This window comes from Hippopotamus amphibius, chromosome X (assembly GCF_030028045.1).
Source record: "Hippopotamus amphibius kiboko isolate mHipAmp2 chromosome X, mHipAmp2.hap2, whole genome shotgun sequence".
NCBI lineage: Eukaryota > Metazoa > Chordata > Mammalia > Artiodactyla > Hippopotamidae > Hippopotamus > Hippopotamus amphibius.
Window position 1 is genome coordinate 63,472,299 of NC_080203.1, and position 14,959 is coordinate 63,487,257.

A 14,959-nucleotide genomic window follows, 5' to 3' on the forward strand; every position below is an offset into this window, starting at 1 on the left:
GCTCTCTCCTATTCAAAAATATCATTTCAGCAATACTTCTCTTTCCTACAACATCATTTTTTAAAAATTTCTACTGGATTATTCCCAACAGTACATGCTATAACCTCTTAATCCATTCCCCTCTACTCTCAAGCTACTCCCTCCCACCTCCAGTTGTTTGCTCTCTTTGCAGCAAATCCCTGGAAAGAGTTGTCTGTACTCTGTTTCCAATTCATTTCCTCCTAATCTCTCTTAAACACATCACTCAGACTTTTTCATTTTTATTATTCTGCCAAAACTGCTCTCATAAAGCTCACCAGTGACTTCCATTGCCATATCCAATGGCCAACATTCAGTCCTTATGGTTTCTGGCTCATAAGCAGCCTTTGATATGGTTGATCACTGCCTCTTTTTTGATACATTTTCTGTGTTTAGCTTTCAGGACACCATTCTCTCTTGATTTTCCTCCCACCTCACTGCATGTTTCTTCTCAGGCTTTTGTTGATTCCTCCCCTTTCCCTAATTTATTTCTGTTGGTGAGACCCAGGACTTAGTCTTTGAAACTCTCCTTTTTTCTATTTACAGACACTCCTGTCCAAAATTTATATTTACTGTTCAGGGATTCCTTCCAAACACAAGACATACATACATCTTTGCTGAAAAGGCTAAAACATATCTAAAAACTAACACATATAAGGCTGAACTCCTGAACTTTCTCCCTAAACCTGCTCCACCTACAGCCTTCCCCTTCGCAAATGATGGAACATTCATGCTTCCAGTTACTCAGACCAAAATCATGGCATTTTCTGTGACTCTTTTCCTTCTCTTATACGCAGTATCTAGTCCATCAGAAAGGTCTGTTGGTTTTATATCTGACCAATTCTTACTATCTCTACTTTACCGCAACGGTCTAAGCCACCACCATCTCTCTCCTTGTTCACTGCAGTAGCATCCTAACTGCTTCTACTCTTGCCCCACTTGAAGCCTGTTCTCAACCTAGCAGCCAGAGTGATCCTTCAGAAACCTAGGTCAAATCATGTGATAGCCTTGCTCAAAGCTCTGCAGTGACTCCTCATTTCATTCAGAGTAAAAGTCCTCAAAATGTCCTAAAAGGCCCTATATAACCTCCCAACATTACCATTATGATCTTGTTCCTACTACTCTTTCCCTCACTCACTTCACTCCAGCCAAACTAGCCTTCTTACTATTCCTCAAACCAACTAGGCATGCTCCTGTTTTAGAGCTTTTGGTCAAACTCTTTTCTCAGTCTGAGACACTTTCCCCAGATTTGCCTAGGCTAACTCCTCTCTGTGAACAAAGCTCACATTCTCAATGAGGCCTATAGTACCCATTTTATTTAAAACTGCAACCAACTCTAATTCCGCCCCCCTTACCCTTACCTTGCTTTACTTGCTCTATATTTTCCATAGTACTTACCACCTTCTAACACACAGTATAACTGACTTCTTTATTATGCATATTGTTTATTGTCTTCCTCTATCCATACTACCCTACCCTAGAATATAACCCCCTTTTCAAGGGCAGGGATCTTTATTTTTAATAAATATACCCCAAACACCTAGAAGAATGCCTGACACAGAATAGACACTCAACAGCTATTTGATGAATGAACAACTAGTAATCTCTTTTATGTGTTTACACTACAACAAGATTTAAAGTTCTCTGAAGTTACCCACGAATGCTAGTATTTTGGACACAGGAGACAAGTCATATTTTTTAGTAACTAGATCCCAGCTTCTTAAATTCTTTCAATATTATGCTTTGATGAGCTACTGCCATCTCCACACTTTCTTGAATTATTATTCCTTTCACTTTTCCATTCAAAATGTTAAATTTTTGTTGGTTCCCAAGATCTTTCTGTATATGCATATGGAATTGAGTCTCCACCAAGGAAGTTCAGTTACTATATTTCTGAAAACATCTTCATTAAAAGGCAGTATTTCCCATCAGGCATGTACACTGAAGACATTCTAGGGAAGCTCTTGTGTAGCGCTTCTCTTTGCTACTAGTTTTTATTTCCCACCACTAGTTTTTCCATAATTCCCTGAATATCTGGGACAACCAACCCACCCCCTAACAAAATTTGTTTGTTCAAGTCCGTCTCTCAAGACTTACCGCTTCAGAGACAGCATAGAGAGCATAATGTACCAGAGGGGGTAAAACAGAAGCTTAGATTCAAGGACTGTCTCTGCCTATACTAAATTCTATGGCCTTAAGCAATTCATTTTCCTTACCTACATTTCAATTTTCTCTCTTAAATTCACAATCAGATGATATGCTTTGTAGAGTTGCTGTGAGGATAAATGCAAACAGTGTATGATCAAGCTTCGCAGCCTGTGAACTTCTGCACAAACATAAGGTAATATTATTCCCTAGAAGCACTATAAGTTTCATGATAACTATGGATGATGCTGATTTAGCACTGAGTGAAAAAAGTCTAAGTGAGATTAAGTGATCCCCAGAAGCATCATGTTGTAAAGTGATCAGCCATCTGTTTATTAAAAATTTATAAATTTCACAAAATTATAAAAATAGACTAAAGATTAGATTAAATGAGCTAATATATATGAAAACACTATATAAACTATAAACCAGTATATACATGTAAAGTTTTTTACTATTACACCTAGCTAGTGATTTTAAACTTCCAGATATATTTTCAGGCAGAAGACATGAAGGAAATATTTAAACTTTACTGTACTTATTAAATACAAAAATGACCCAAAATGCCACTTTCTGATGTTCTTTAATTCAAATTTTAATGTTCATTAAACAATCTTGAATGCAATGGTTCAAATTACTCCCTAAAATACAAACTTAGTTACTATTGAATACAATAAAAACTTCACACACATACCCAAAGGCAAAATGTAACCCTTTTTAAAAATTCATACTCAACATGTGTTTCAAAAATGTGCTATGGCAAACTAGAATCAGGCAAAAAGACCAGTAATAGTAAGGGAACTTACAGAAGAAATATAAAAGGACACTGCATAAAATATTTTAGAAATAATATAACATTTACTAGTACAGTAAAGGAATATTATTTTAGTGACAACACATATGCAAATGTTCTATTATGGTTTTAAATGCTACCAGCTCACCGCAAATGGAATAACATTTCCATATTCTGCCTTCAGTGTTTTTATTTTTACTTATATCTAATATTTTATGCTTCCTGTTCCTGCTCATGAATCTGCTTAAACTAACTACTAAAATAAAATGAATGCAATTAAAAGAGATAATTCATTCAACAGCTCTATGGAAAGGACTTCATTAGTCCACATTATGCTGCATACCTCTCATCTATCATCTAGTTCCTAGTCCATTCAATATTTCCATGAGAAATATTTTCTCATCAAGTTTTCTTCACCCTTATTTAGCTTCATTCCTTTGTCCATGCACAAATGGAGCTAACATGACCAAATCAATGCTAATTGATGCTAACATGACCAAAATGATAGTCCTCCTGTCTTCAAAATCAAGAGCCTTCCTAATTGGACAGAAAACTTTAAATTATTGAGCTCCACTGCCCCTTCTTTGATGGGCACTTTTAAATTTTTCCCACTAATACAGAAAAAGATCTAAAAAGCAGAATTTCTTGAGTTGTATTTACATTTAAAAACTGAGAGTCCTCTTGGGGAAAAAAAAAAACAATACACAGAAGAGCAGTCATTCAATTCAGTGGGACTAAACTGCAAAGAATAAGAAAAGCTTTAGACTCTAGTAGAATGGGGATTATGTAAACATCATACAACCTCGTGAAAAAGAACATGCCCCTAAAATAGCAAAAACCTGTCAGTCTTCTAGTATGACAAGGACTAATCCCAATCAGAAAGCATCTATACCAAATGTACTTGCATCAATTAAGCTCTGGAGCAGTTGCTACCCTCTTCAGAGATCACAATGTCCAACATGTGCCCATCATCAAAATGCCACTTTTGCAGGATAAGATCAGCATCAAGACCATAACGTTCCATTTTTTAAACTGCAAGTGGAATATCAATTAATTATCCCAACCATAAAGTATAAACGCTTCACAAAAATCTGATTGAGTGCTATACTCATCAATATGTTTTAACCCCAAAGCCATGATTCCTCCTATGTCAACAAATGTTTATTTAACTTACGGAAGACGGTTATTGAGGGTTCCTAAGTACAGGAAAGCATGTTAAAGTCAACAACTGGACTCACGCAGTTTGCCAGGTTTTGATCTGCTAATAGCTATAATGAGTACTGTATCCATTAAGTGGATAAATATTTCCATAGACAACATAAGGATAAATTCAAGCAAAACATACTAATTTAGTTAAGCACTAACATGATCCAGCACACGCTGTTAGCTATGACATATAAGCTCTATGTCTGCTTATGCTTTGTTCACTTCAGATGTTTTGTACATGAAGCATTTAATATCAGATTTAATTCAACCTTAGCATGTTTCTGGGCTACCTCTACTGCCCACAAGTGAATATCTATAAAATGTAAATACAATTTAATAGTAGAATAAGCAAAATATATTTATACAGGTAAATGTACCATAAACATTTTTCTAATGTACTGCAAAGCCTAATTAATGTTATTTTAATTTTCCACAATTTTGAAGAGTATACATCATTTACTATTCCTTGCATTAATGTAGGTTACCTGAGAGTTAACCATGTAACAATAAAACTCTACCTAGGTAATCTGGAGATGGGACAAATAAGAATCTGGATAGTTCTTAAGATCACTACTCTCCCCTTGAAAAGTAGCCCTGCACAGACTAATAGCAGGAACTTATTTAATATTTGTTGACATGAAGTGACAAATGAGTTGAATTGGGAATATATAATATATACATATTATATATACACCTAAACAGAAACACACACATATACACGATACACGTGTGTGTGTGTGTTCAAACTGAATATTCTAACTGGCTTATACAAAGAGACCAAATACTGAAGAACCCAGTGACAGGGCAAGAATAAAGATGCAGATGTAAAGAAGGGACTTGAGGACACAGGGCAGGTTGGGGGGATGGCGAAGGGGAAGCCTGGACGAAGTGAGAGAATAGCATTGACATATATACACTACCAAATGTAAAACAGATAGCTAGTGGGAAGCTGCTGCATAACACAGGGAGATCAACTCAATTTTGAGTGATGACTTAGAGGGCTGGGATAGGGAAGGTGGGAAGGAGTCGCGGGAGGGAGGTGATGTGGGGATATATGTATAAATACAGCTGATCCACTTTGTTGTACAGCAAAAATTGGCACAACAGTGTAAAGCAATTATATTCCAATAAAGAGCTTAAAGAATAAAAAAATAAATAAAATAAAATGAGACCAAAGATTTGTGTCCTATGCATCAAATGCACCATGCAGTAAATTTCTTTGTATGAATGAATTTCCCTTTTGTCTTCCTCAAATAAAAACCTAGAGGGTACTCATAAACTTTTTTACAAAATACATTTAGAAGTTTAGCAGACCATAGTCTATTTTCAAGGCAGCAAGTTTAACACTAACATTAAACATTTAATTATACATGTTTGCAAGTAATCTTATTTTCCAGAGTTATTTATGTTTAAATATAATACATGTAAGGGTCAATGTATTCTGAACAAATAAAAACAAATAACTTTTTCTCATCTCTGTTTTAATTTTTGACACATAATATTGTGTAGGACTACAAGCAAAGCATATATCAAACTCTAAGCTTGAGGATCTATTTAAAACTCTAACATAAATGAAAGCAAGCCTTTTTACATGGGGAAAATAAACCACGTTCTTCTAATCCATAGTTGCACATTCTAGTACAAAAGCATATCTCTCATAGAATGAATAATTTTATGAATTTTTAAGGTCTCATATCCCTTGCAACAAATATATGTCAGAGAAAAGATACTAAAGTCAATTAACTATAGCCATTCTTAAGTTAAAATACCCGTTTTATTCCAAGCTTCTCTTGATGTGTATTTTATTTATAACATAAGCAATTCTCTACATTCATATATTTTATATATCAATAACTAGTTTTAGTTGGACCTTTCTGGTATAATTGTAAAGACTGAAAAAAACATCTAGTGTTTACTGATATAACACGAGGCCGATACGAGAAAGGAAACTTAAGGATTATTCAACAATGAATATGGCAAAAATTTGTAACCTCTAAGATTTCACAATTTAACAGATATAAAAGGGGGATATTCAGTTTACATACCCTAAGCTAAAGACAGCATGATTCTATAATGTAAGCGCCATAAGAGAGGAGACTGTTTTGTTCACTCTCTTCACCTAGAATACTGTCTGGCACCACAGAATATACTCTATACACACACACACACACACACACACACACACACTCACTCTCTCTCTCTCTCTCTATTATGACAAATCTAATCACAAGAGATCAAAATTATTGCGAACAGGTTTTTGATTTATTTATTTAAATTCTAATAAAGTGGATAGAATGAATTTTCCAAATGTTTACAGATTAAAGACAATACTGCAATAAAGATACTCACTAGGGTCTAACTTATGTCCTCCAGAGAACTATTTCAGGTGAGCTCCTCTTGAGTTTTTGTAATTAAACTTCCTAGGACTGAATTCAAGAGGGGAACCATATCATAAAGCATCCCGCCCTATTTTCTGTAGTGTTATATAGAACAAGTCCTCAGTGTCTGAAGGTTTATTATCCTTTCAGAGGGATCAAGGCTTAACATACACATATAATAACATATTATGGATGGTCACATTAAAATTTTTATATTATTTCTGTGAATCTGGTGTGCTTTAATATGACATTAAACTCAACATTCTTAAAATAGGTACTGTGTAAATAGCACTTATGTAGCCTACTATCAAAAGCCATTAAGAGATAGTATAGTCTTATATGATAATTAAATATGCATTTTTAAAAATGTTTTTACTTCAATGAAGCAGGGAGACTCACAATTGATACATAATGTAGGTAATGCACTAACAAATATAATCATAAAACAAATTTATCCAAATAGTGTTTGTGATATTATTATACTTCATAGGCAAACAAGTGAGAGAGAGACTTCTTCCAAAATAACTAAAAGCACAGAATCTAACATATTGCTGTAAGCCAAAATGGTTATAACTGTTAATCCAATACACCTTTTATACAAACCCATAAACACATGAGTGGAAAAATAGCACAGATGTTCATCTCTAATGCAATTTCCATTCAATTTCCTAAGTGCGGTCCCTGTGTGCAAACTAGCTTAACGTTATGTTTAGCTTGCAAATTCTTTTAATAAATAATGAATGCAATAAAACTAGGAGATCAATGGCAAGCTGAGAAATTTTAAAAAAGCCTTTTGTGTTTAGGCTGTTGCCCATTTCAAGCTTTAATCCGGAGACAGATCAATATTACTTGTTTTCTTTTCAACCCATCACATAAATAGCAGATAGACAAAATGTAGCCTAAATGCTGTTACCAGCTATCAGTTGCCAGCAACCTGATAAGCTCATTGGACACAATTGCAATTGAATGTTTTATACTTTAACATGCACACTACATTATACACTATCAAGCAGTCAACTTGTTTAAAAATAAAAAGGTTATATAGCAATAAAAATACTGTGGTTCATTATTTTTTAAACTTTCCTGTACTACGTATTTTTCCAGTAGTATAATTGCAAAGTTTTCACCACTATTTGCTCTAATAAACTAAATAATTATGATGGGTCAAAATAGTACATGCATATGAGTAGTTTCAACCTCAGGGGTCCTAGATGAAAGGAAATGTTACTCTTCAAAATTAATTACACCGGAAAGAACTAAGCTATTCCTTTAAATAGGGGGTGGGGGGTGGGGAATACTTCATGCAAATTTGTGTTGCAATTGGATGGGTCTTGAGATTATCCAAGAAAAAAATAAAGCATTATAGGTAAGTATTTCTCTTCCTGTTCACAAACTATAGATAGAAGGGAGGAAAACTCTCTTCTTACCAACTCATTTTTGATAAACATGCATTCACTGTTTCAAAAAAGATCAAAAGTCAACAGCCTGGTTTAGTGCTGACATCAAGGAGAATAAATCTAAATAGTTGAGAATCATTTTATGGTAGTAGGCTTGTTTTATTTATTAATTCTTGCCTATTAATAATATTAGAACATCTCCTATGGGTTTTCACTAAAAGAAAATTTCAAGTCAAACTTTCTTTAAAGATATGTTTCAATTAAACATTCTAATGTCATATAATAGATTTGGATAGCTTTATATGTATATTTGTGAAAATTCTGTGGCATGATATAAATGGTTTTATAATGGAATTAAAATTTTAGGATTAGTATCTTTTTATAATTGTATACTTTATGTAACTACCTCTTAGCTTTTTTAAAGCACAGCAATCTGTACAAAGAATTCTGATGAGAGGAATAAATGTGTGCGTGTGTCCATGACTGTATTCATTTAGTAAATGTGAACTGGGTGCCTAATATATATACAATATCAAGCTTACTAAAGTTTTACAATGAATATTACTGAAATTACAGATAACTCCTCAGAAATTATTATTATAAGTCCAAGTTTTTGTTTTATGTAAAAAATTCAGTTTTATTTTAGGGATATCAATACAGGTAGTGATAAATGTATCAGTTCACTCTTCAACTACATTATATTCAATTTGCATAAAACAGTGCATATTACATCTCATAATCACATTCTCAATATAATAATTTCACCAATTCCAATATATAAATTTATCTTTAAAGAAGGATGTGGCAAGATATCACCATGACGACATTCCCATGCTTTAAGCAACATTTGAAAAAAAGTGAACTCTTGTCCATAAGTTACTGAACTTCATTATAAACTTCTCTTTAAACTGTACTGTAGATCATAGCATGTATCCTAAGCGTCTAAGATTAGCCTAACACTAGAGATAAAAATGTCCTGAAGAATTTCAGACCTCAACAGTATCAGTTAACAATGTTTCCTGTTTTCCTATTCTAATATAGCTAACAGTAAAATTATGATAAAGAATACTGTAAAAGCCTGCAAAGAAGAACTACCTCTGAAAGCTCATTTTTAAAAATATATATTCTTCAGAAATTTGAACAGAAAAAATTGAGTATCTTTTTTAAAATTTGTATTTTCAAACATCAGAGATTGACTAAAAAGTTATAACACTGACAACATTAAACTCAAAGTACTTCACAACAACTGACAGAACTGTTTCTCTCTAAAAACCAAGGCAATGATGCCATGGATGAAATGAAATAAAGTATGATAGCAATGATATTTAATGCAGGTAGATAATAAATTTCACTAGAGTTATACAAAGTTCCTTTTGGTGTGCATATGTTTTTCTATAGTCTAAGAAATTAAATTATAAAAGTAGCATTTATTGTTACTGAATGATTTGTAATTTACAAATAATTACCCAAAATATAAATGGCTGAGATATACTAAAATGAAATAAACTTTTCCAAGATTTTCAGCACTGCAAAGTGAGAGAATGATGAATACAAAACGGACAGGCTGTCTCCTTCTTACTAAAAAGAAATATTAAATCCTGAATGAGTTCTAAATCCCTTGGTAAGAGTATATTGCAGCTGCATTAAGCCAACAAGAAGCTTATTAGTAAGGATTTTAAAACTAACACCCTTCTGTAATCAATTTGGATACAACATTATTCTATTTATAGTGACACTTTCAATGTGTCCCAATTATATATTACTTATTCTCATTTTTCCTACCATGATTAAATATTAATGTGGAAGCACTATTAAGCAGCTACACTATATTTAGGTTTTAAGATACTTATTTCCACCATTTTGGAAGAGTTAACATAGCACGAAAATTAAGAATCTTTCCCATAAAGAACCTTATGATTGGTTTGATATTTTTCTCTGATTCCTAAATAAAATAAAAAAAATTTAGTTGTTCTAGCAGAAAATGGAAAAGGGGATGCAGCCACTTTAAAAGCTTCAATCTCTTTGACATTGCTGGCAGTGTATGGGAACATTAATGCATCTGTCATGATAACAAGCTAAGAATAACATCTAGACATCAAACCGAGCAGAGAATCCATCTGAAGTGATTCATTCAGATCTGTCTCATTGATTTATTAAACACAGGGCAACATCTGCAGCCTCACAGAGCCGCTTGGTGAAATTAATGCAAGATCAATTCAAATGGAAAAAAGTGTAAAAGAGATAAATCAAAACACAATTTGCATGCAGTTCCACAATCAGGCTTATTGGGTGCAAATGCTCAATTTCCCTTCCAAAGCAAATGTGTTTAAATGTTGTTTTATCTTTTTGGAATTGTGTGATCTGAAGTGACAGTGAAGAGTTTTTCAGGTTGAGATGGTGAAAGGGAAGAAAAGGAGGAAAAAAATGCTACCAAGACCTTTTGACTATGCAACGAGAATATCATTAATACATAATTGTTTTTCTTTTGGGAAAAGGTTTGATGTCCTTTCTCTGAAAACATGATACTTTCAGTTTTTCTCAATTAGGGCAGTTTTAATGTATATTTGAGATGTATAGAGTGGATAAATCTAAATCATTTGTTTCTTGAAATGCACCGGATAAAGTGCCACTGGAGATATAGATTGCCAACTGAAATATATCATGATTAGGGTTTCTCACAATTTGCCTGTTGGAAGCACTTTTAAAACATCTAGAGATTTCACTAAGACAAAATAAGATTACTTAAGAAAGCATCAAGCAATTCAGACTTGATATTTTATACAGGTATCTGGGATTTTCTGTATGAAACCATCTAAAACATTAATGTCTGATGACCACCACTTCCTAATTATTTACTAGCATTCATGCACTATACGTTGAGATTAATATCATATATAAATATGATATTTTCCATCATACCATGCATCATTTCTTTAATAGAATATCCATTGCTTAATAATGAGTGTTTGGGCAAATACGAAATTCAGCTAAAGTATTAGATAAATACAAAAATTGCTGGTTATGCTGAAGTTTACATTTAAAGTGAATGTATATGTGGAAGTTCTGTGCACTGGCACATGACTAGATTGCTTTAATTATAATCTTGACATAATTCTCTAATAAAAGACTATGTGACTATTTTTAACAGACATGACTATCCCCTCATTATCTCATGAATTAAAATGTCTGCATTTGCTGCCCGGATTAACTTCTAAAACCTTTTTGTCATTTCTGAAAATGTAAGTCATACAAAATATAAGCCCAGGAAAGTGATGTAAGTCCTTCAAAAATTTGATTTTGCTTTACTATGAATGAAAACCTCAATTTTCAAAGTAAATTTTGTTATTCTTTGTGGATTATGAACTATATTCACCAACTGTGAATTCAAAGCCAAACTCATTGAATGCTTAAAATAATCGTATTTCTAGTATTTGAAAGCAGTAGTTTTAAATTGTTGTAAAAGTCATTATAAGTCACATAAAGTTATTCTAATGTGGAAGCCCATTTATATTCTATTTGCACAGTCAAAATAACAATAAACCACAACCAGATCATTTAAATTTTTAATTAAAGAAACAAATTTTACTAATTTGAATATATGTTGAATCATGTCTCCAAATACATTAAAATGTTTTCTTAATCATACATTCTTGTTTCTTCAAGCATCCATTTAACTATATGTAAATGACTGAATAACATTTAATCAGCTGGTCCTCAAATAAATTAAATGCTGATCATGAAATCTGACAATTTTACTTTTATATAGATAGGTAGATAAAGAGAGATAACACTGAAATGTATTGACTGATTTTTCACATTTACTGAATACCAATTTTTAATTTAATATTTTACTGCTACATTAAGCTTTGAAGAGTTTAGTAAGGAAAATTCATTGCATAAGAGTGAGATTTTTAGACATTTGCTTTCCGAATCTTCCTGCACTCTCTGATATTAAAATTCCAAGTTCTCTTGGACAAGAAATGGAAAAAATAATCACAGTGCTTTATCTGCAAAAACAAAGATCTAAAACAAGGTAACAATTTTTCCTGTTTGGTTTGGGTCTTTTTATCGTCATTTTCTTAATAACCCCCAAAATAATCTTCCTTACAATTAATTTCTAAAGCTAAAGGGCATCAAGGAAAAATACTTGTATAGCCTTTTGCTACTGCAGTGATGTAAAGCTTGACTTATTTAATAGAACAATGAATAGTCAAGAGTTTTAGTCTTTCTATTCTCTAGTAGCTGAAGCAGGTATTATTTTCCAACTTCTTTTCTGGGAAGACAACTTTGAATATTTTCATGATTAGCTAATAAAAGCAGTTAATATAAGCCATTGATTGAGTTCTTTTGTGACTTTCAGTACTGTCAAGGAAACAATCATGTATGTATTTTACTCATTCATTTTTCTTCAGTGCACATTAATAAAACTGTGCCCCGAGTCAAATCAAAGTGCCACTCAGTGGCAATACCTTAAGGTCTTTGAAAATGACCAATTTGAAAATGGTCTATTTTGTTTGTTCTGGAATAGTGTAGGTCCAAATTAAAATACCCTAAATTGGGACTTGTACTTTTCCCCAGTTATCTGACAGAGGGGGGAAATATTTATTATGCAGGAAAAGAAAATTGCCAATGACACCATTACAAATAGGCCTTCCATTCTACAATACACTATGGAAATTTATCCATCAGGAGATGAAGATGAATCTCTTTTTTCAAATAAAATAGTATGTAGATGTTTCCACTCACTGCACATAGACTTTTTCCTTGCACTTTTCCCTCTTTTAGCTTAAAGTGCTAGGAAGTCATAAGTCCTGAAAGACAATCCTCTTTAGCCAAGTCTCCCCTGGTACATCGCTCATCTTCTTTGGGCATCTCTATAAGCTCTTCTGATCCATCTTTCACTCCCTCTCATGGCATCATTCTGCTCATATCCTACATCTCTTTCCTCTTACTGGCTCTGTGTCTCATCTACCTTATACTGTCTCTCTTGGGCCTCATTTCTATTTACAGCCCTCACCTTTATTTTCACTGAATAGAAAAGCTCTAGAAATAATGTTTACTTAAATACTAATTTCACAATTTTATAAAATCATTCAGATTTGGGAATGATTTAAGGTACACATATCTGTAAATAATGTTACCTCAAGTCATAAGACATCCATTATAAACATTATCATATTTTGTAGTTTTTTAACTACATGATTATGAGGGCATTTTGCAACAAAATTTGGTAATGTTAAATAGGTTTTTTATAGAAATTGTGAGGGTTTGTTTACTAGAAATTACAATATAGGTGTTTCTAGTAGTTTTCCTCATCTTTATTTATAGATTGAATTCATAGAATATATTTCATAAGTTTTTTACAATATATTGCAACACATAACACAATTACAGAACATGCATGTAATAAATAAAATACTCAAAGAAAAAATGCAATAGAAAGCACATGCTTCATATCTCAGATATATTTCTTCTTACATTTTTAATATTTCTCTATCACCTCTATACCTGCATATACACAAAAGCAATTTAAACTCCAAAAAAAGTTGATATTGTAAATGTTGTGATAAGGAATAAATAAAACTTAACTGAATAAAAATAATAACCTAAAAACACATCATATAACAGGGTCCAAGAGAGAATAAGAGAACTTGCCTATGGATACAGAGAAATTTATCACTTTATCCTTCAGTAAGTAGCTTTAATAAAAATTAAAGTTTCTATTTACAGAGGAACGCATCGAAATCACATTAAAATACTAATGTACTTTTTTTTAATGAAAGTCATAGATTTTGCTCAAGGGTGTGTAAATTAATTATTAAAGAAGGTAGAATTTCCTGTGTGTAATAATTGTTCTTCTTTAAGAGTGGGCACTTGTAAGAGAGAGAGAAGAGGGAAGGGAGAAGGGGGAGAAGCAGGAGGAGGAGAAAAAGAAGATGAAGAGGGAGGAGAAGAGATGATAGGTTTTCAGGTCTGCAATTGTTTAAATCTAAGTCTTTTCAAATGACAACAAATAAACTAGATGGCCCTCATCTTAAGTCCCTGGTAACCCTCTGAGTTCCTGTATTAGTAGGGTGCTTTGTAGTCAAAATAAAATTTTATTTCTACTCTTAAAACCAATAATTGCTTACTATATTGAGGGAGCAGTTATCTTGTGTTTTAAGGCCATCTATCTTCCTTTAGAAAATGTGATCTAATAAACCAGGTTTTAAAGCCCCAGATATGAATCAGGTAGGAGTTCTCATATGAACAGTTTTCTGTTTAATTGCTAGAACACAGAACATTGCTCAAAGGGGAAAAAAGAAAGAAAAACAAAAGGTTCCCTTGTAAGTTCTGTAGCATTATCTGATTGTAGCAGTCAGCAACAGTTTGTCTACAAATTGCCAGTATACTTCAAGTATACATAATAATTTGTATTTTACAACAGATGTGACAACTGAGTTAGTTTTGGTTCATAAACCCAGAGATCTTATGATTTAAAGTTGCATTGTAAGAAGGTCTTCCGCTGCAGAAGTTTTCTGCAAAATGATCAACCTCAGTGCTGTTTTACAACAAAACCCTTTGCCCCCTTTATCCTGGTGATGGTGATTTGGTTTGTATGCTAATCACATCTGCAAAATGTGTACTTTCCTAACAGATATTACCAGACTGGAGATAGAATAAATACTAAGAAGACTAATTTACAGGTCTTTTTTTAAAAAATCAAATAATCTTGAATATACTTTTTTTAAACTCAGAAACATTGAATAAAATTTGCTTGTGAACATATGCAAATGGATATTTGTTCTATAATGTACTTCTAAGCTATGATATGAAGAAGGTACACTTACAACCAGAGAAGCTGGCCATCATCATTTATGGAATCCTCTCTTTGGGGGAATGGGATCCTTCCAACTGTTTGCCTGGGGGGAAGAGCTGAAAGCATCCTCTCCAGAAAACCTGCCAACTTTTACTGCAACCCCCAACCCAGTCCCAGCCCCAGCATTCATGCCCCACATTGCCCTCTGCAGATGACCCAAAGG

General features: G+C 33.0%; 1 protein-coding gene across 1 annotated transcript in view; it reads right to left on the bottom strand.

The window, feature by feature from the left end:
- DACH2 (dachshund family transcription factor 2) overlaps positions 1–14,959 on the bottom strand; it is a 632,298-nt gene that overhangs the window by 616,056 nt on the left and 1,283 nt on the right. The window lies entirely within an intron of this gene.